Source organism: Lissotriton helveticus, chromosome 3_1 (genome assembly GCF_964261635.1).
Source record: "Lissotriton helveticus chromosome 3_1, aLisHel1.1, whole genome shotgun sequence".
NCBI lineage: Eukaryota > Metazoa > Chordata > Amphibia > Caudata > Salamandridae > Lissotriton > Lissotriton helveticus.
In genome coordinates this window covers 1706905770-1706921520 of record NC_136061.1, presented here as the reverse complement: position 1 = coordinate 1706921520, position 15751 = coordinate 1706905770, and the positions used below count along the sequence as shown (strand labels likewise).

Here is a 15751-nt window from a genome sequence, read left to right as displayed (position 1 = left end):
CTGGCGTATGCCGGGCCATCCCACTCTGCTCACGCTTACAGGGGGGCATAACAGGCAACATTTCCATAAGGACCCCCACTGACTGGGTGACATGGTTGCGTTCACTGTCCACTACACTCCATACGCCAGAGGTGTATGTTGCCATGGATATGAATGTGTTCTGCATACTGCGGTCTGTCCAGCACATCACCGCCTCTCTTGGCATTGTGTATTTTCCCAATAATGGTTCTACTGCATCCTTTACACATACCTGGTTGCCACCTCTCCCCACATTCAGCTATTGTGTGGCTGAGGTGCCATGCCTTTGATTGGTCATGTTCACGGCTTGCCCAGGTTACCATTGTAAGTTGTTCTATCGTGTCCGGGCATGTTGTTGTGCATGTTGGTTGTGCTTTTGTGACGTGTGCATTGCCAGAGTTGTTGATTGCATGGTTGTGGAGTTGAGGTGAGTGGGGTGTCAATATGGCACTTGCCAAGGGGCTGTGCATTTCCCTTGATGCAATCCTGGGAACGCTGGTTGCTGATGGACTGTCGGAGGGTGAAAGGATCATGTTCACTGGCTGTGTATTTGGAGGCGACATTGGTGAAGGTCACACGGTGTTCTGATGTTGCCTGCACATTGATGTGTGTCGTGTGCTTCCTGTTCCGCTGATTGTGTGCTGTGTCACCAGGGGGCACAGGTGGGACATGTATGCCTTGGATTGCCCGCAACACGTGCGTGCATCCAGCTATGGTGTATGGTCCTTGCTTGGTCTCCCACGGTTTCTGCGCATTGTGTTAGATGTATGGGGTGCCAGGGTGATGGTGATGTCCAGGACAGGTGTGGGGGACTTGGATGTTGCTTTCTGTGAGACTCCGCTGACTCTGGCGGGTGTTGGTTGGGGTGTGCCAGGGGCCAACAGGTGCAGCACAGCCAGCAGCTTGGTGTGGGATGGGATGTTGGTTGTCCACTGTGTTGATGCCTTAGGCCTGTTAGGCGATGATGACCAAGATGCGTGGGATGGTTGTCCCTTTCAGCTGTAGTGGACAGTGACATTGTCTGTGAGGCAGGTGCATTAGCTGGGGGGCCACTGTCTTTGTCTGCGCTGCCGCTGTGGTAGTCCTGGGGGTGCCGGGTGGGTGTTGTGGCCCTCTTGGGTGTCCAGCATGATGAGTGGCTCCATGGGAAAAGGTGTGGAGCAGCGGCCAGGGCGACTGATGCCGGATGCTGGGGATCACGGTTCGATCCCTGGCACCGGCGGCAGGGATCCGCCCGGCACCATGTGACTCTGGGCAATAGCTTGCTTAATCTTCCTGACGGCCCCCAGCGCCTGGAAACCTATGGGTAGCTGTGCGCTTTACAAATACAGGGTTATTATTATTATGGCATCTGTTGACCTTCCCATGACACACTGGGCTGTGCTCCCTTTTGTGGTGCAGGCTGCCGTCTGACTTTACATCAGGTCCAAGCAGGTGTTAATTTCCTGCTGCTAACGCGCCTTTTCGCATGTTTTGTGTTCTTATCGCAGATCTGCTGGTCGTTGTGAATGTTGAGGTGTCCTGTTTTCGTGGCTTTTTGCACGGGAACGCCTACTCTGCATCTCATTAGCGATAGTTGCGGAGGTCCTCTGTGGTGATGTTTTTTGCGGCTGCTATCGCGGGTTTACTGGTGCTGTGGGCTGTTAACACCAGCTTGTGAATGGGGAGGTAAATTTATCACAACTTTGGCTGCGATAAAGTGCCATTAATTAGGCGATAGCTCCTTGTGAATATGCCCCATAGTTGCTGTGCGGTCCATACATTGCAAGGCCTTTTGTTTCCCATCTGTTACCAAAGTATGAGGTGAAGATTTCTGTATGAATTTTTCGACTAGTCAACAGAGAATTCTTTCGCATTGCCCATTACGCTTTTATTGTTGATTAACAAACGTATACTGTTTTACAAAGTTCTCTATTCAGGATATCCTTCAGAAGCCACGTGAGTCAGCCAGACAAGCTCCAGTAAGCCGTGGTTGGAATATTAAATAATTCCTAGACAGTAACTAGAATGTTATACAATTAGGTGCTCGGAGAGTGCTTTAGATGCAAACCTGTAAGAGCAAAGTACAAACAAATCAAAGTTAATTGTGACTGGCTAGAGCAAAATGCTTAAATCAATACGACCACGGCGCATCTGCTCATCATTTAGCCATTACCTGGGAGACGCACACCCCCTACTGTGCCCGATTTCGGATACAGATTTACTCGTCACTCCTCTCGCAAATACATTCTCTGTCAAACACCCCGAGGAGGGACCCTGCCTAATTACATTAGGCACTCTTATGCAGCCTACTTTCATCTTGCGCCTGTTTACCTTTCGCAAGAAAAGCAAACTTACCATTGCCGTGTGAGCAAAGTGTGAAAGATGAGAAAGAAACCTGTGCTGCAAAAACAATGACAATAAAAGGTTAGCATAAATTGCACAATACATCGATGCTTTTAGATACATGATTCCAGTGTAGACTGACTTCAGAACTTTAGAAACATTCAGAAGTATTTTTAAACCATGACTTTCTGTGGATACTATTGGGCAAGCATCTTCCTATTTCAATCAGAGGTTTGGAAAAAAAACACACAGTGATTTGTACCTAGTAGACATGCCTGATTTATTGGACTCGGGCTTAAGACACAATGACAGCAAAAACACGTGCGCCCACCAGCCTACAATTTACAAGCATGTGTAATATCTGCAGTGGATTTTCGCTCGAGCGGTGGCAGTATCTTTTAACACGCAGCATGTTCATATTCGTGTTACTCTTTCTGGAGATGAAACGTATCCTCTCAGAAAGCAACAGTTATTTCAATATTATGTGTGGGGTTTCACGGGCCACACGGAAAAAGTGTCTGGTAAAAATAGAAGAGTTACCGGTTACCTTAAACAAGGTTCTGTTGGTGACGCCGTGACCACTCTACGTGAAGCCGTGACGGCGCCACTCCATTATTCCCCGACTGCAAATCAGCATTTTTCGGGAACAAAAGGCAAAGCAGTGGCGTTGTCATGGATTCTTTTCCACTGGTAATGGCTAGCCTAACTCCTCTGCCAGATTTTTCTTACCAGGCCACAAATTGTGGTTTACACGGCTGGCACAGAAAAAATCTTAGCTGAATATATTTTTTTTATTCGACAAACTGACATGTAAATTGCCCTGTAAGTGCTCCACTCTGCGGCTCTGATCATCTCCTAATTGTCGGAGTCAATTGTGGCCAACAGTCTCTTCACTCCCAAGCGCTTTGACAACAAGCGCAAAGATCAAAGACGAATCAGCTCCCTTCTGTTTGCGACGCTACAAAGAGCCTGTGAATGAAAGGTGCAAGGGCACTGCCGTGGAGGAAGCGGAGAGTGGCGAGGGACACAATAGTCCTGTTCTCTATCTCCGACATTATATGGCCTCTCATGCTCTTCCTGCTGCGCATCCAAAAAGAAGATACACATTTATGTGCAGAAATAGGTTCTTATATAGTTCAAATGTTGAGGCAGTGGAATATTTCAGCTCTAGAAACTGAACAAGTGTGCCTTCAGTCTTCAATTGCACAATACCAATGAAGGGGGCTGATTTACAAGCCCCATGCGCCCCCTTTACGCCGCCGTTGTGTCACTTCTGTGACGTTGCGCCTTATTTACAACGTGACACATCTAGGCAGATGCGTCATGTCGTAAAGCCCTGCGCCACATCAAACCTGCATCAGGTTTAATGTATGCAGGTTGGGCGTTCCGTCACAGGAATGCCCGCAAAAGTGACGCAGTGAAATCTACAAGATTTCACTGAGTCACTTTTACGTCCATACTACGTCAAAACCCTGTGCCTGCTTGTAGCAGGCGTAAGGAGTGACGCATCATGTTAGGCATGGGCGACCATGAGCATTGCTGGAGCCACCTCCAGCTTGTGACAAAACTCCAGCAATGCGCTGCCCTTACTCCACAGGATGCAACACACATCGCCCTATCCTTGTGCCATGGTGCGCCGCATTGTAAATGCAACGCATTTGTGGTGGCGCAGGGAGGGAATTGCGTATCGCATCTTTTCTAGCGCATCCCTGCTGATTTGCAGAGATACGTCAGAACTTGTAAATTTGCCCGAGGTGTTTTGCAAGGCCCAGAATCTGATGTCGCCTGTGATGTCATGGATGAGGTTATTTAGCATGACATGAATAATAGTAATATGTGAGGTCATCAGCAGTGCATGGCCGGGATGCAAGTTATAATTAGCTCAGATAACTGTAACTTGCGAATTTCAGTGGGTTTTATTTTTTGATCATTTAAATACTTGACTATAATGTCACTTTCCCCTTTGGTTTTTCTCAGTGATATTCAAGTGTTTTTTTTTTAGCATATTCAAAGTTGAGCATACGCCCACATTTCTCAGCCAACCCGCAGCCTTCAGCCAGGTCCTGCAGAAGCACCCCCTGACGCCTCTTCCTTCCTGAGCTCCCCTGCGCTCATCCAGGCATTCCTGCCTCCCGTTCTCTGCCTCGCTGTTCTTTTCCCCCCTCTGGTCTGAATCTTGTCAGCCCCCACCGCACCCCACTTTTTCCTGCCGTTTTCCCCGACACTTTCCCCCTCCCAGAGTGCATCCCACCCCCAGGACCTACTTAATGGAGTCCGTTGCATGGCCGCACTGCCGACGCACCGAAGGCACACCAAAGGCAAGCCAGTCTGCACCTGTCTGTAACTGGATGTGCCCAGCACCAGGAACCCTGGTCCCTCTGGCCTCCCACAGTACACCACTAAGCATGGGCGTAAAATCCGTTCCGCTGGCGGAATTTGCGAATTTTTGACAAATTTGCATTCTGCGAATCGCCCAAATTTGTCAAAAAATTTGCAATTCGCAAGCTTGCGGATTTTTTTGCTTGGTCGCGAGACTTTTTGTCCACGAGCACGCAATTGCACAACGCGAGCATGCAACTAGCCCATGTACGACCGCATGGGTAACCTCGAGGTAGCCGCACTGAAAAAATCCCGCGAACACGCAAAAAGCCCCGTGAACACGCAAAAAAAAATAATTTGCAAATTCGCGGATTTCGCAGACCGCGGATTCGCTTTCACGTGAATTCGCGGACCGCGAATTCGCAAATTTCGCCCATACTTATACACCACCAATGAGCTGCACTCCCTCAACCCTGTGAGAGACACCAACTGCTCCAGTGTCTCACCGAGAACCACAGAAGGACCTTTCACCTGACAGCAATGTCTCTTCACTTGCGACGTCGAGACCCCTGCATGTCTGATCTAGCAAATACCCATCCACAGGTCAATCTAGCAATCAGGACATTTGTTAAGCGCGCTACCTACCCGTGAGGGTCTCAAGGCGCTGGGGGGGTTGGGGGGGCTGCTACTGATCTAAGATCCAGGTCTTGAGGAGTCTTCTGAAGGCCGGTAGGTCCTGGGTCTGCCGTAAGTTGGTGGGGAGGGTGTTCCAGGTCTTGGGGGCGAGGTGGGAGAAGGATCTGCCACCGGCAGTCGTTCTTCGGATGCGGGGGATGGTGACCAGGGTGAGACCAGCAGAGCGGAGCTTGCGGGTAGGTTTGTAGAAGCTCAGTCGTCTGTTGAGGTATGCTGGGCCGGCGTTGTGGAGGGCTTTGTGTGCGTGGATGAGGAGCTTGAAGGTTATCCTCTTGTTGACAGGGAGCCAGTGTAGGTCTCTCAGGTGGGGTGTGATGTGGCTGTGACAGGGGATGTCGAGGATCAGTCGTGCCGAGGCGTGGTGGATGCGTTGCAGCCGTCTCAGGAGTATGGTTGATGTTCCTGCGTAGAGGGCATTTCCGTAGTCCAGCCTGATGGAGACGAGGGCCTGGGTGACTGTTCCTCTCGTTTCGGTGCAGATCCACTTGAAGATCCTGCGGAGCATTCGTAGGGTGTTGAAGCAGGATGAGGAGACGGCGTTGACCTGTTTAGTCAAGGAGAGGGTGGAGTCGAGGATGACCCCCAGGTTGCGTGCGTGGTCAGTGGGTGTCGGGGTTGTTCCTAGTTAAGTCGGCCACCTGGAGTCGTCCCAGGCTGAAGGGATGGAGCCGAGGATGAGGACCTCCGTCTTGTCCAAGTTCAGCTTCAGTCGTCTGTTCCTCATCCATTCGGCGCGGACTTCATTCCATTGTGGAGGTTGGTTTTGGCGGTGTGAGGGTCTTTGGTGAGGGAGATGATCAGCTGAGTGTCATAAGCGTAGGAGATGATGTTGAGGTCGTGCTGTCGGGAGACGTGGGCGAGGGGTGCCATATAGATGTTGAACAGCGCTGGGCTGAGGGAAGAGTCCTGGGGTACGCCGCAGATGATCTCGGTGGCGGTGGAGCGGAAGGGTGGGAGGCGGACGCTTTGAGTTCTGCTGGAGAGGAAGGATGTGGTCAAATCCATGGCCTTCTTTTGGATTCCGGTGTTGTGTAGGCGTGTTCGTAGTGTGTGGTGGCAGACCGCGTCAAAGGCGGCTGACAGGTTCAGGAGGATGAGGGCTGCTGTTTCTCCTTTGTCGAGCATGGTCCTGATGTCGTCGGTGGCGGCGATGAGGGCGGTTTTGGTGCTGTGGTTGCTGCAGAAACCGGACTGGGATGGGTCCAGGATGTTGTTGTCCTCGAGGTAGCGGGTCAGTTGTTTGTTGATGATTGTCTCAGTGACCTTCGCTGGGAACGGGAGCAGGGAGATGGGACGGAAGTTCTTGAGGTCCTTGGGGTCCGCCTTGGGCTTCTTGAGTAAAGCGTTGATCTCGGAGTGCTTCCAGCTCTCCGGGAAGGTTGCTGTCTCGAAGGATATGTTGATGGCTTTCCGGAGATGGGGGGCGATGATTGTGCTGGCTTTGTTGAAGACGTGGTGTGGGCATGGGTCAGACGGGGATCCAGAGTGGACTGAGTTCATGATTTTGATGGTGTCATTCTCATTGACGTTGGACCATACGATCAGGCGGCTGGTGGACGCCGGGGTGGATGTCTCGGTGGTTGGCAGGGCGGTCGTGGCATTGAAGCTGTCGTGGATGTCTGCGATCTTGCGGTGGAAGTAGGTGGCCAGTGAGTCGCACAGGTCCTGTGAAGGGGGGATGTCGTTGGTGTTGGAGCTGGGTTTGGAGAGTTCCTTCACAATGCTGAAGAGCTCTTTGCTGTTGTGTGCGTTGTTATCCAGGCGGTCCTTGAATGCGGTCCTTTTGGCGGTTCTGATGAGTTGATGGTGTCTTCGGGTGGCGTTCTTGAGGGCCGTGTAGTTGTCTGGTGATCGGTCGCGGAACCAGTTTCCGGCATGCATGCTTGGAGGTCTGGAGGTCTTCAGTGAACCAGGTGGCTTTCTTGCTGGTGTGGCTGTTGGAGGGTGTCTTGAGCGGGGTGAGAGTGTTGGCGCAGTCTTCGATCCACTGTCAGAGGTTGAGGGCGGCGGTGTTGGGCTCAGCTGGTGGGCTCTTGGCGAGGGTGGTAGCTAGCTGTTCTTCTGTGATTTTGCCCTAGCAGCGACGAGGCATCTGTTGGGTGTGGTGGTGTGTGGTGGGCTTCCTGAAGGCGAAATGGACGCAGCGGTGGTTGGTCCAGTGGGGTTCGGTGGTGTGGTTGAAGAAGATGTGGAGGCTTGCGGAGAATATGGGGTCTAGCGTGTGACCGGCGGCGTGGGTGGGTGTTGTCACGAGCTGTCTGAGTCCGAGGTTGGTGAGGTTTTTGATCAGAGTGGTGGAGTTGACGTCGTTGTTGTTCTCGAGGTGGAAGTTCAGGTCCCCGAGGAGGATGTACTCTGTGGAGGCTCCTTTGCACAGTGCTCAGCATCAGACCCTCTACAAGCATGTCATGGAAATCTGTGACATAATTACCGGCCTCGCACCCGACATGATGTTCATCGTAGAAACGTGGCTCACCCCCCTCTTCGGTGCCCGACATCGCCACTGCAATGCCCCCAAGATACAAGATACTTCACTGCGACCACCCAGCCAGACACGGTGGAGGCATCACCATCATCCACAAGTCCACCCTACAATGCACCACCACAGAGGACCACAGTACACTGATCATGGAACTGATCAGATCAGAATAGACGATAAAACGACCATCAGATGAACGCTCACCTACAGACTCCCAGGCCCCTGTCCAAGTTTCTACAACGTCACCCCAAACTTCATCGCTCCCTTGGCAATTGACTCTAAACACTACATCTTCCTGGGAGACCTGATCTTCCACCGCAAAGATCCCAACAACACCAACTCCACCATTCTCCTGGTGAACAGGAGCAACATCACGGTCTCCCATGCAACCGAGCTAACCTGGAGACCACATCATCGCTGTCTCTCCTGGACCCCCACCCAAACCACCCACTCAGCCTTGCTGAAACTGGAGCAGAGACACTGAACCCCTCTGGAGCTCCGCCCTCAAAGAAACCAAGCCAGAACTCTCTGACACCCTAAAACACAATGTCTAGAGCTTCTCAAATTGGATCACCACCACTGCCGACACCATTGTCCACATCAGGAACAGCACCACCAGCAGACCCATCAAGCACGCCAGCTGGTTTGCTCCAGAACTACTGCCCTCACACGTAACTGCAAGAGACTGGAAAGATGCTGGTGCTGCAACAAAAACCCCACGGACTCGGGCACCTTCAGGTCCACCCTCAACAACTACCACCACCACCTCAGTGAGGCAAATTAAAACGCTATGACCAAACGCATCAAGGCAAGTGCGAAACTCGCCAAGGAACTCTTCAGCATCATCAGAGAATTCTCCTCCACAGCTGCCACAGAGAAAACGATCCACCCCTTCCAGGCCCTCTGCGACATTCCGGCAGACACGTCCACCAGAAGATCACCGACAGCTCCAGCAACTTCAACCAACAACCCACCGACCTCACCCACCTTCACACACCTACCAACAATACCCTCAGCCATCGACTCACAGACTGGAAACAGCTCTCAATCCAAGACACCACCACCATCACGAAATCAATCCACTCCAGGGCACCCATAGACCCCTGTCTGCACCACATTTTCAACCAAGAATGCAAAGAAATCGGCATCAGTCTCACAGAGATCCTCAACTCTTCCATCACCGCGACTACTGTCCCTGACACATGGAAGCACGGGGAGATCAAGCTGCTCCTGAAGAAACACTTCACTGACCCCAAGTAGCTCAATAATTACTGCCCTATCTCACTTCTCCCTTTTCCTGCCAAGGTCCTGGAGAAAGTCATCAAACACAAGCTCACAGTGTAGTTCGAAGGAAGCAACCTGCTTCATATATCCCAAACCGGTATCTGAACCAACCACTGCACCAAGGCCGCCCTGATCGCAGCAACAGATGAAATCAGATGCCTCCTACACCAAGGTGAAATAGCCGCACTCATACTCCTAAACCTCTCTGCGACCTTCGACATCATCTTCCACCACACCCTCATAACAAGACTCAACCACATCAGCATCCAAGGCAATACCGTTCAGCTGTTTTTTCTGTATCAGAGAGCAAAGTAACTTTGGAATTAACAGGGAAATCACGCTTTTGGTCATGCACTGCTTATGACCTCACAAATTACATCACTCGCAAGATGTCCTATTACATCACTGATGACTTTTGAAATGATATTGCTCATGACATCACAGTGCATGGCGGGGTCACATATTATAGTAGTCAATTAAGTTAACTATATCTGGTGAAATTCAGTGTTTCTTTTTAGTTTAAATACATATATATATATATATACATATATGCCAGAAAGGGTTTCCCGCACGATAAAGCCACAGGAAACACAGAAGACTCGCACTCCAGGGTCCGTGTTTTGGAAAAACGTTTATTGGAGACGCGTTTCGACCAGGCGGTCTTTTTCGTTAGCCAGCCACATAAACAAACAGTCACCCTTTTAAAGTGCACTCAAGGGTGGTAGAAAGTGAGATAGGACCATTCCCCATTCCGAACTACAACAGTTACAAAAACTACAATTGAAATGAAAGACAGACCCTATGGTGTCACCAGGATGAGCAGTCTCATTCTGGAAATTACAATGCAGAAATCCTGTTTTTGTTATAACACTTACATATTTAAATTCATTACATATTCATGTTAAATTGTTCAGTTCAAATATGGTCATCTGGCCCATAATTTTAAGCACTGAGAAAATGATTATAAATTGATAATTACAATTGTGCACCATATCGAGTCAAAAAAGTAAAACAAAATTCAAACATAGAGGCCAAGTGGCCTTGTCTTGTCTCTCGGCATTTACAACGTATTAGTACATACAATATGGAGAGATTTAGAAAAGGGGAAAAACAAGAGATTAGGGTTAATCGCCAATCACTCACTACCGTGCTGGCCCTGTGGCCAATTTTGAAGTTGCTGAGCCGAAGTGACTGCACTTCTCTCCATGTGTATGACAGCATTGCCAAGAGAATATCCAGCTTTGTAAGTACTATGGGAAAGGGGCTAGATCCCGGGTGGTGGAGGGTTAAAAAGCTGATCCAAAGGATGGGCGAAACTAGAAAAAGGTGCTAAAATCAATCTTTTAGCCCTGTGAGTGGTGCATAAAGTGAACCCTATCCTATCCGTGGAGAACCTGGCAGGACCTACACCAGAAGGATACATCCGGGTGTGATTGTGTATTTACAGAAGTGGTATAGTGGGGTGTGCCAGGGGGGGAGTGGGGGAATTCGTAACCTAAGTGATGTGGTGAAGGGTTGTACTCAAGGGGGAGTCAGCCCATGTGTCAGATTGGGCAGGTTTATGGCGAGGCCATCTAATCTATGCTCTAATGTGAAGGCTTCTAATCCCACCCTGTGACAGAGAGGGCCCTCTCTGAGGGAGGGTGGGAGTCGGATTAACGCGGACACAACAGCAGGAAACAGCAGGGGGGGTCGGAGAAGATGAGGTTCAGGTGCGAGGGTTCAGGTAAGTATAGTTACGGCCTCACATAAGGTTCTTAGCCAATGTGCACACGTACTTCCTCATCCTCATTAAGGCCAAAGGGGCTTCTTGAATCCAGACGAATGATGTACTCGGATTCCATGACACGTAGTTGTTTTAGTCTGTTGCCTCCTCTTGGGTTCGCTGGAATTCTGTCAATGCCAAAGAAGGAAAATTGGTTAACATCGCTATCATGAAAGCGTAACCAGTGGCGCGCCATAGCATAACTCATGTCAACATTCTTTATTGCCCTCATGTGCTCCAACACACGTTTCTGTATCGGGAAGATGGTGCTCCCAACATAGAACTTCGCACAAGGGCAAACAATCACATAAACACAGTAATCAGTATTGCAATTCATAAATTTGCTAATCCCTGCGCTTTTACCCGTGGGAAGAGGATAGGACTTGACATTCTTGCTACTGGTACAGGCCTTGCATTTGCCGCATTTATAAAAGCCTTTCTGCTCAGAGAGCCAATTTTTCTTCTTCTTAGGTGTCTCAAAATAGCTTCTTACTAGCATATCCTTAAGAGAACGTGACTTTCTGTATGTCACCTGTGGTTGCCTGGTGATCATTTTGCCAATGACCGGATCGCTCTTTACTATATGCCAGTGTCTTCTTAGTATCTCACGTATCCTGCCTGCCTCTGTGCTGAAAGTTGTTATCATCCTGACATATATATATATTCCATGTGAAACTGCCCAACATTGAGGTACCACACACCGGCGACAATTCACCTTTTATTCTTCACAAATGGCAAACACAACCGGCATCTCCTGGCAGCAAAGTTTGTCCAGACGCGTTTCAGGCTCTGGCGGCCATTGATCACTGGTATTGTCAGAAGTCAGGGTTAAGTAGTTTTGTGCCGTAAATGCGGCGCTTTTCAAGTTGATCGCCTCAGTGGGCATGGCAGATAAGCACGCTGGTACTTGTAGTTATATAGTCTTTAGTAGTGCCACCCCGTCTCCTTAATAGTTTACTCCCATGGTGGGTTTGCTGAAACAAAAAACGCCGACCACGAGCTTCACTGTGATTGGCTGCCACGAGCTTCACTGTGATTAGCTGCCAACACTCCAAACTAGGAAGTGTTGGCAGCCATCTTGTGACTCTGTGGAACCGAGTTACAAGAAAACAGTAAAAAAATATAAATAAAGAAGAAAGGGCCCACAGGCACGTGGCATTATGTTGAGCTGCACAGTTATTGGCACCTGAAGCACTCAGCGTGTGCACATGCAGCAATGATGCGTGGTCCGGGCGGGCCACATTATGAGCAATGTCTGTTGCCTACTGGACTGTGTCATCTGCAATCACAACTCGATCTGAATTGTGCGGCCTGCTGTCCTCAGTCTAGATGGAAGCCAGTAGTCAGCACAGACATTGAGGAATGCTTTCTGTCACTTCCTCTTGACAAAATCAGAGGGCATAGAGTACAATTCTCTCTGCAATTAATAAATCAGCGCTCAGCAAGGGTCCACAGCCACGTGGCGTTGACTTGAGCTACACAGAGTTAGTGGTACAGTAGCACTCTGCGTGTGTGCAGCCAGCGATGGTGCATGGTCCGGGTGGGCCGCACTGGGAGCAATGTCTGTTGCCTACTCGACTGTGTCATCTGCAATCGTGACTAAATCTGAATTGTGAGCCCTGCTGTCCTCAGTGTAGATGGATGGCAGTAGTCAGCACAGAAATCGAGGAATGCTTTTTGCCACTTCCTCTTTACAAAATCTGAGGACATAGAGTACAATTCTCTCTGCAATTAATAAATCAAGACTGAATTTGAATTGTGAGCCCTGCTGACCTCAGTGTAGGCGTATGGAACAAATGATGAAATCTGTATGGACTACATTGTGTAGGTTTCAGGGACGTTATAGTTAGTTGCCTACTGGGCTCTGAAATTAATGAATCAAGACTGAATTTGAATTGTGTGCCAGAGGCAGTGGTCAGCAAGGACCCACAGGCCCATGGCATTGAGTTATGCTACACAGTTAGTGGCACCTGGAGCACTCAGTGTGTGCACAGCCAGCGATGATGCATGGTCCGGCCAATGCCGCACTGGGAGCAATGTCTGTTGCCTACTGGACTCTGCAATTAATGAATCAAGACTCAATTTTAATTGTGAGCCCTGATGACTTCAGTTTAGGCCAGAGGCAGCGGTCAGCAAGGGCCCACTGCCACGTGGCATTGACTTGAGCTGCACAGAGTTAGTGGTACCTGAAGCACTCAGCGTTTGGGCAGCCAGCGATGATGTGTGGTCCGGACGGCCGCACTGGTAGCAATGTCTGTTGCCTACTGGACTGCGTCATCTGCAATTGTGACTCTATCTGAATTATCAGCCCTGCTGACCGCAGTGTAGGCCGGAGGCAGCGGCCAGCAAGGGCCCACAAGCACGTGGCGTTGAGTTCAGCTGCACAGTTAGTAGCACCAAAAGCATTCAGCTTGTGCGCAGCCTACGATGATGCATGGTCCGGGTGGGCTGCACTGGTAGCAATGACTTTTGCCTAATTAAGTCTGCCTTAATAGGGCTAGGTGGCGATGACTTGTGGTGCACTGAGTTAGTAGCACCTGAAGCACTCAGCGTGTGCACAGCCAGCGATGATGCGTGGTCATTGTGGGCAGCACTGGGCTCAATGTCTGTTGCCTACTGGACTGCGCCATCTATAATCGCGACTGGATGTGAATTGTGAGCTCTGCTGTCCGCAGTGTAGGCCGGAGGCAGCGGTCAGCAAGGGCCCACAGCCATGTGACATTGAGTTTAGCTGCACAGTTAGTGACACCAGAAGCATTCAGCGTGTGCACAATCTACGATGATGCATTGTCGGGACGGGCTGTTCTGGTAGCAATGTCTTTTACCTAATGAATTCTGCCTTAATAAGGCTACGTGGTGATGACTTGTGGTGCGCTGGGTTAGTGGTACCTGAAGAGCTCAGTGTATGCGCAGCCTGCGATGATGCATGGTATGGGCAGGCCGCACTGGGAGCAATATCTGTTGCCTACTGGACAGCGGCATCTGCAATCGCGACTTGATTTGAATTGTGAGTCCTGCTGTCCGCAGTGTACATCAAAGGCAGTAGTCTGTACAGACAAACGCTGCAGTGCTGTGCCGCTGGGTTGGCAGGGGGCCTGTGTCGAGGAGGCCGACGGTCATGGCGGCGGCCTCGTGGCCGGGTGAGGGACACTGCTCTGGCAGACGCATTGGCCTTCCCAGAAGGGAACCACGCCCAGAGCCTCTGCCTATTTATTAACACTACTACGCTAGAGTGGCGTACGTTGGACCAGCTCACTCCGCTTCCACTTGCGCTGACAGGAGGGAACGACAAAGCTACATGACCGAGATCTTCCCCACTGCCTGAGGTAACATGGTTGCGTCCACTGTCCACAACAGTATAAGCACAACAGTATATGTGCACATGGAGAGGTCTGTGCTCTGCATAGTGAGGTCTGTCCAGCACATCACCGCTACACTTGGCATTGTGTACATTGTTATTGATGGGGGACTTGCCTCATTCACACAAACATTGATTCCCACGCCTCCCAGCATTCAGCTATTGTATTGATGAGGAGCCATGCCATTTTGGGAAGGTCCGCTGTTCTGTTCTGCGCTGCCTCAGTGGTAGTAGGTGGTTTATCCAGGGGGGTAGTCCTGGGGGTGGTGACGATGGGTGTTATGGGCTTCTTGGATGTAGGAGCTGCATGATCAGTAGCTCTATGACTTGTGTTGGTCATCAGATGTGGCTCTGGGTGGGCTCCCTTTCATACTGTAGGTAGTCGTCCTGCTTTACACCAGTAAAAGGCAGCTGTGAAATTCTTACAGCTAACGCGGTTTATCACCTGTTTTTGTATCGCATTGCAGATTTGGCTGGTTGTTGAAAATATTGGGAAGTGGTGTTTTCGTGTTTTTTTTCAATGGGAACCCCTATTCTGCATATCCTTAGCATTAGTTGTCGCTCTCATTGGTGGTGATGTTTTTGGCAGAAGCTATCGCTGGAAAACTGGCGACAGCGGCAGTTTTCACCTGTTTGAGAATGAGATGATAATTCTTTTGCTACGCTAAAGTGCCAATAACTCAGCAATAAGTCCTTGAGAATGCGCCCTATAATTAATTAATTTTTTTCATCAAGATTCATGCACCCCACCGCTTTAAAAAAAAAAAGTAATAATTTTTTGGCCCTGGGACTTTTTTGTGGGATCCCTTGAGCAGGCCTAGGGGATGAGGGTGTTTTTACCCTGCCCACTTTTCTTGTTTTTCATCTATTTTCTTGTGATTCGCAAGTAGCTACAACAAAGTCATAATAAACACAAGGGCTCATTTTAAAGTCACCCTAACACCCAACAGTTGGAACTTATCGCCGAGTTATCGGCACTTTAGCGCAGCAAAAGTGGTGAAAGATTTATTGCCCCATTCTCAAGTTGGTGCACACTGCCATATTGCCCACAGACTGACGGTACCAACACAGTGGCCAATCAACATCTTTACGCAGACAAAGCTGCTGGCTGTGCTGCATCTGTTGGCCTCTGTACCTTCCAACTAACAACTGCGAGAGTCGGAGGAGTTTCACAGCCACCCCTATTAAACTTTCAAAAACATCTTGGATGCATGTCTACAAAAGCAATGTAGGGCCCCTGTATCCACACCACAGCCGCTCGTCCCAATTCGTAGTATTCCTGCACAACCAACCCCAATCCCAGCCGTTGCTTAACACCTCTGTGCTCCAGATCCAGGATTGTAGTCACTGAAATGAATGGGAGTGCGCCAGGTCATGAAGTCTAGTAGTCAACAATAGTGGAAAAACAGTATTTTATTAGAAAAACATAAATGAACAACACAAAAACATCAAACAACGAGTGACATTGCCAACGGGGAACATCAGGTTGTGGATCGAAATAACTGTA

At 49.7% G+C, this 15751-nt stretch overlaps 1 long non-coding RNA gene across 1 annotated transcript in view; it reads right to left on the bottom strand.

Annotated features, from left to right (window-relative positions):
* Positions 1 to 9758: 9758 nt before the first annotated feature.
* LOC144825104 (uncharacterized) overlaps positions 9759 to 15751 on the bottom strand; it is a 237936-nt gene continuing 231943 nt past the window's right edge. Inside the window, exon 4 of the long non-coding RNA XR_013609270.1 lies at positions 9759 to 11014. This is a non-coding gene — a long non-coding RNA (uncharacterized LOC144825104). The remainder of the gene's footprint in view (positions 11015 to 15751) is intronic.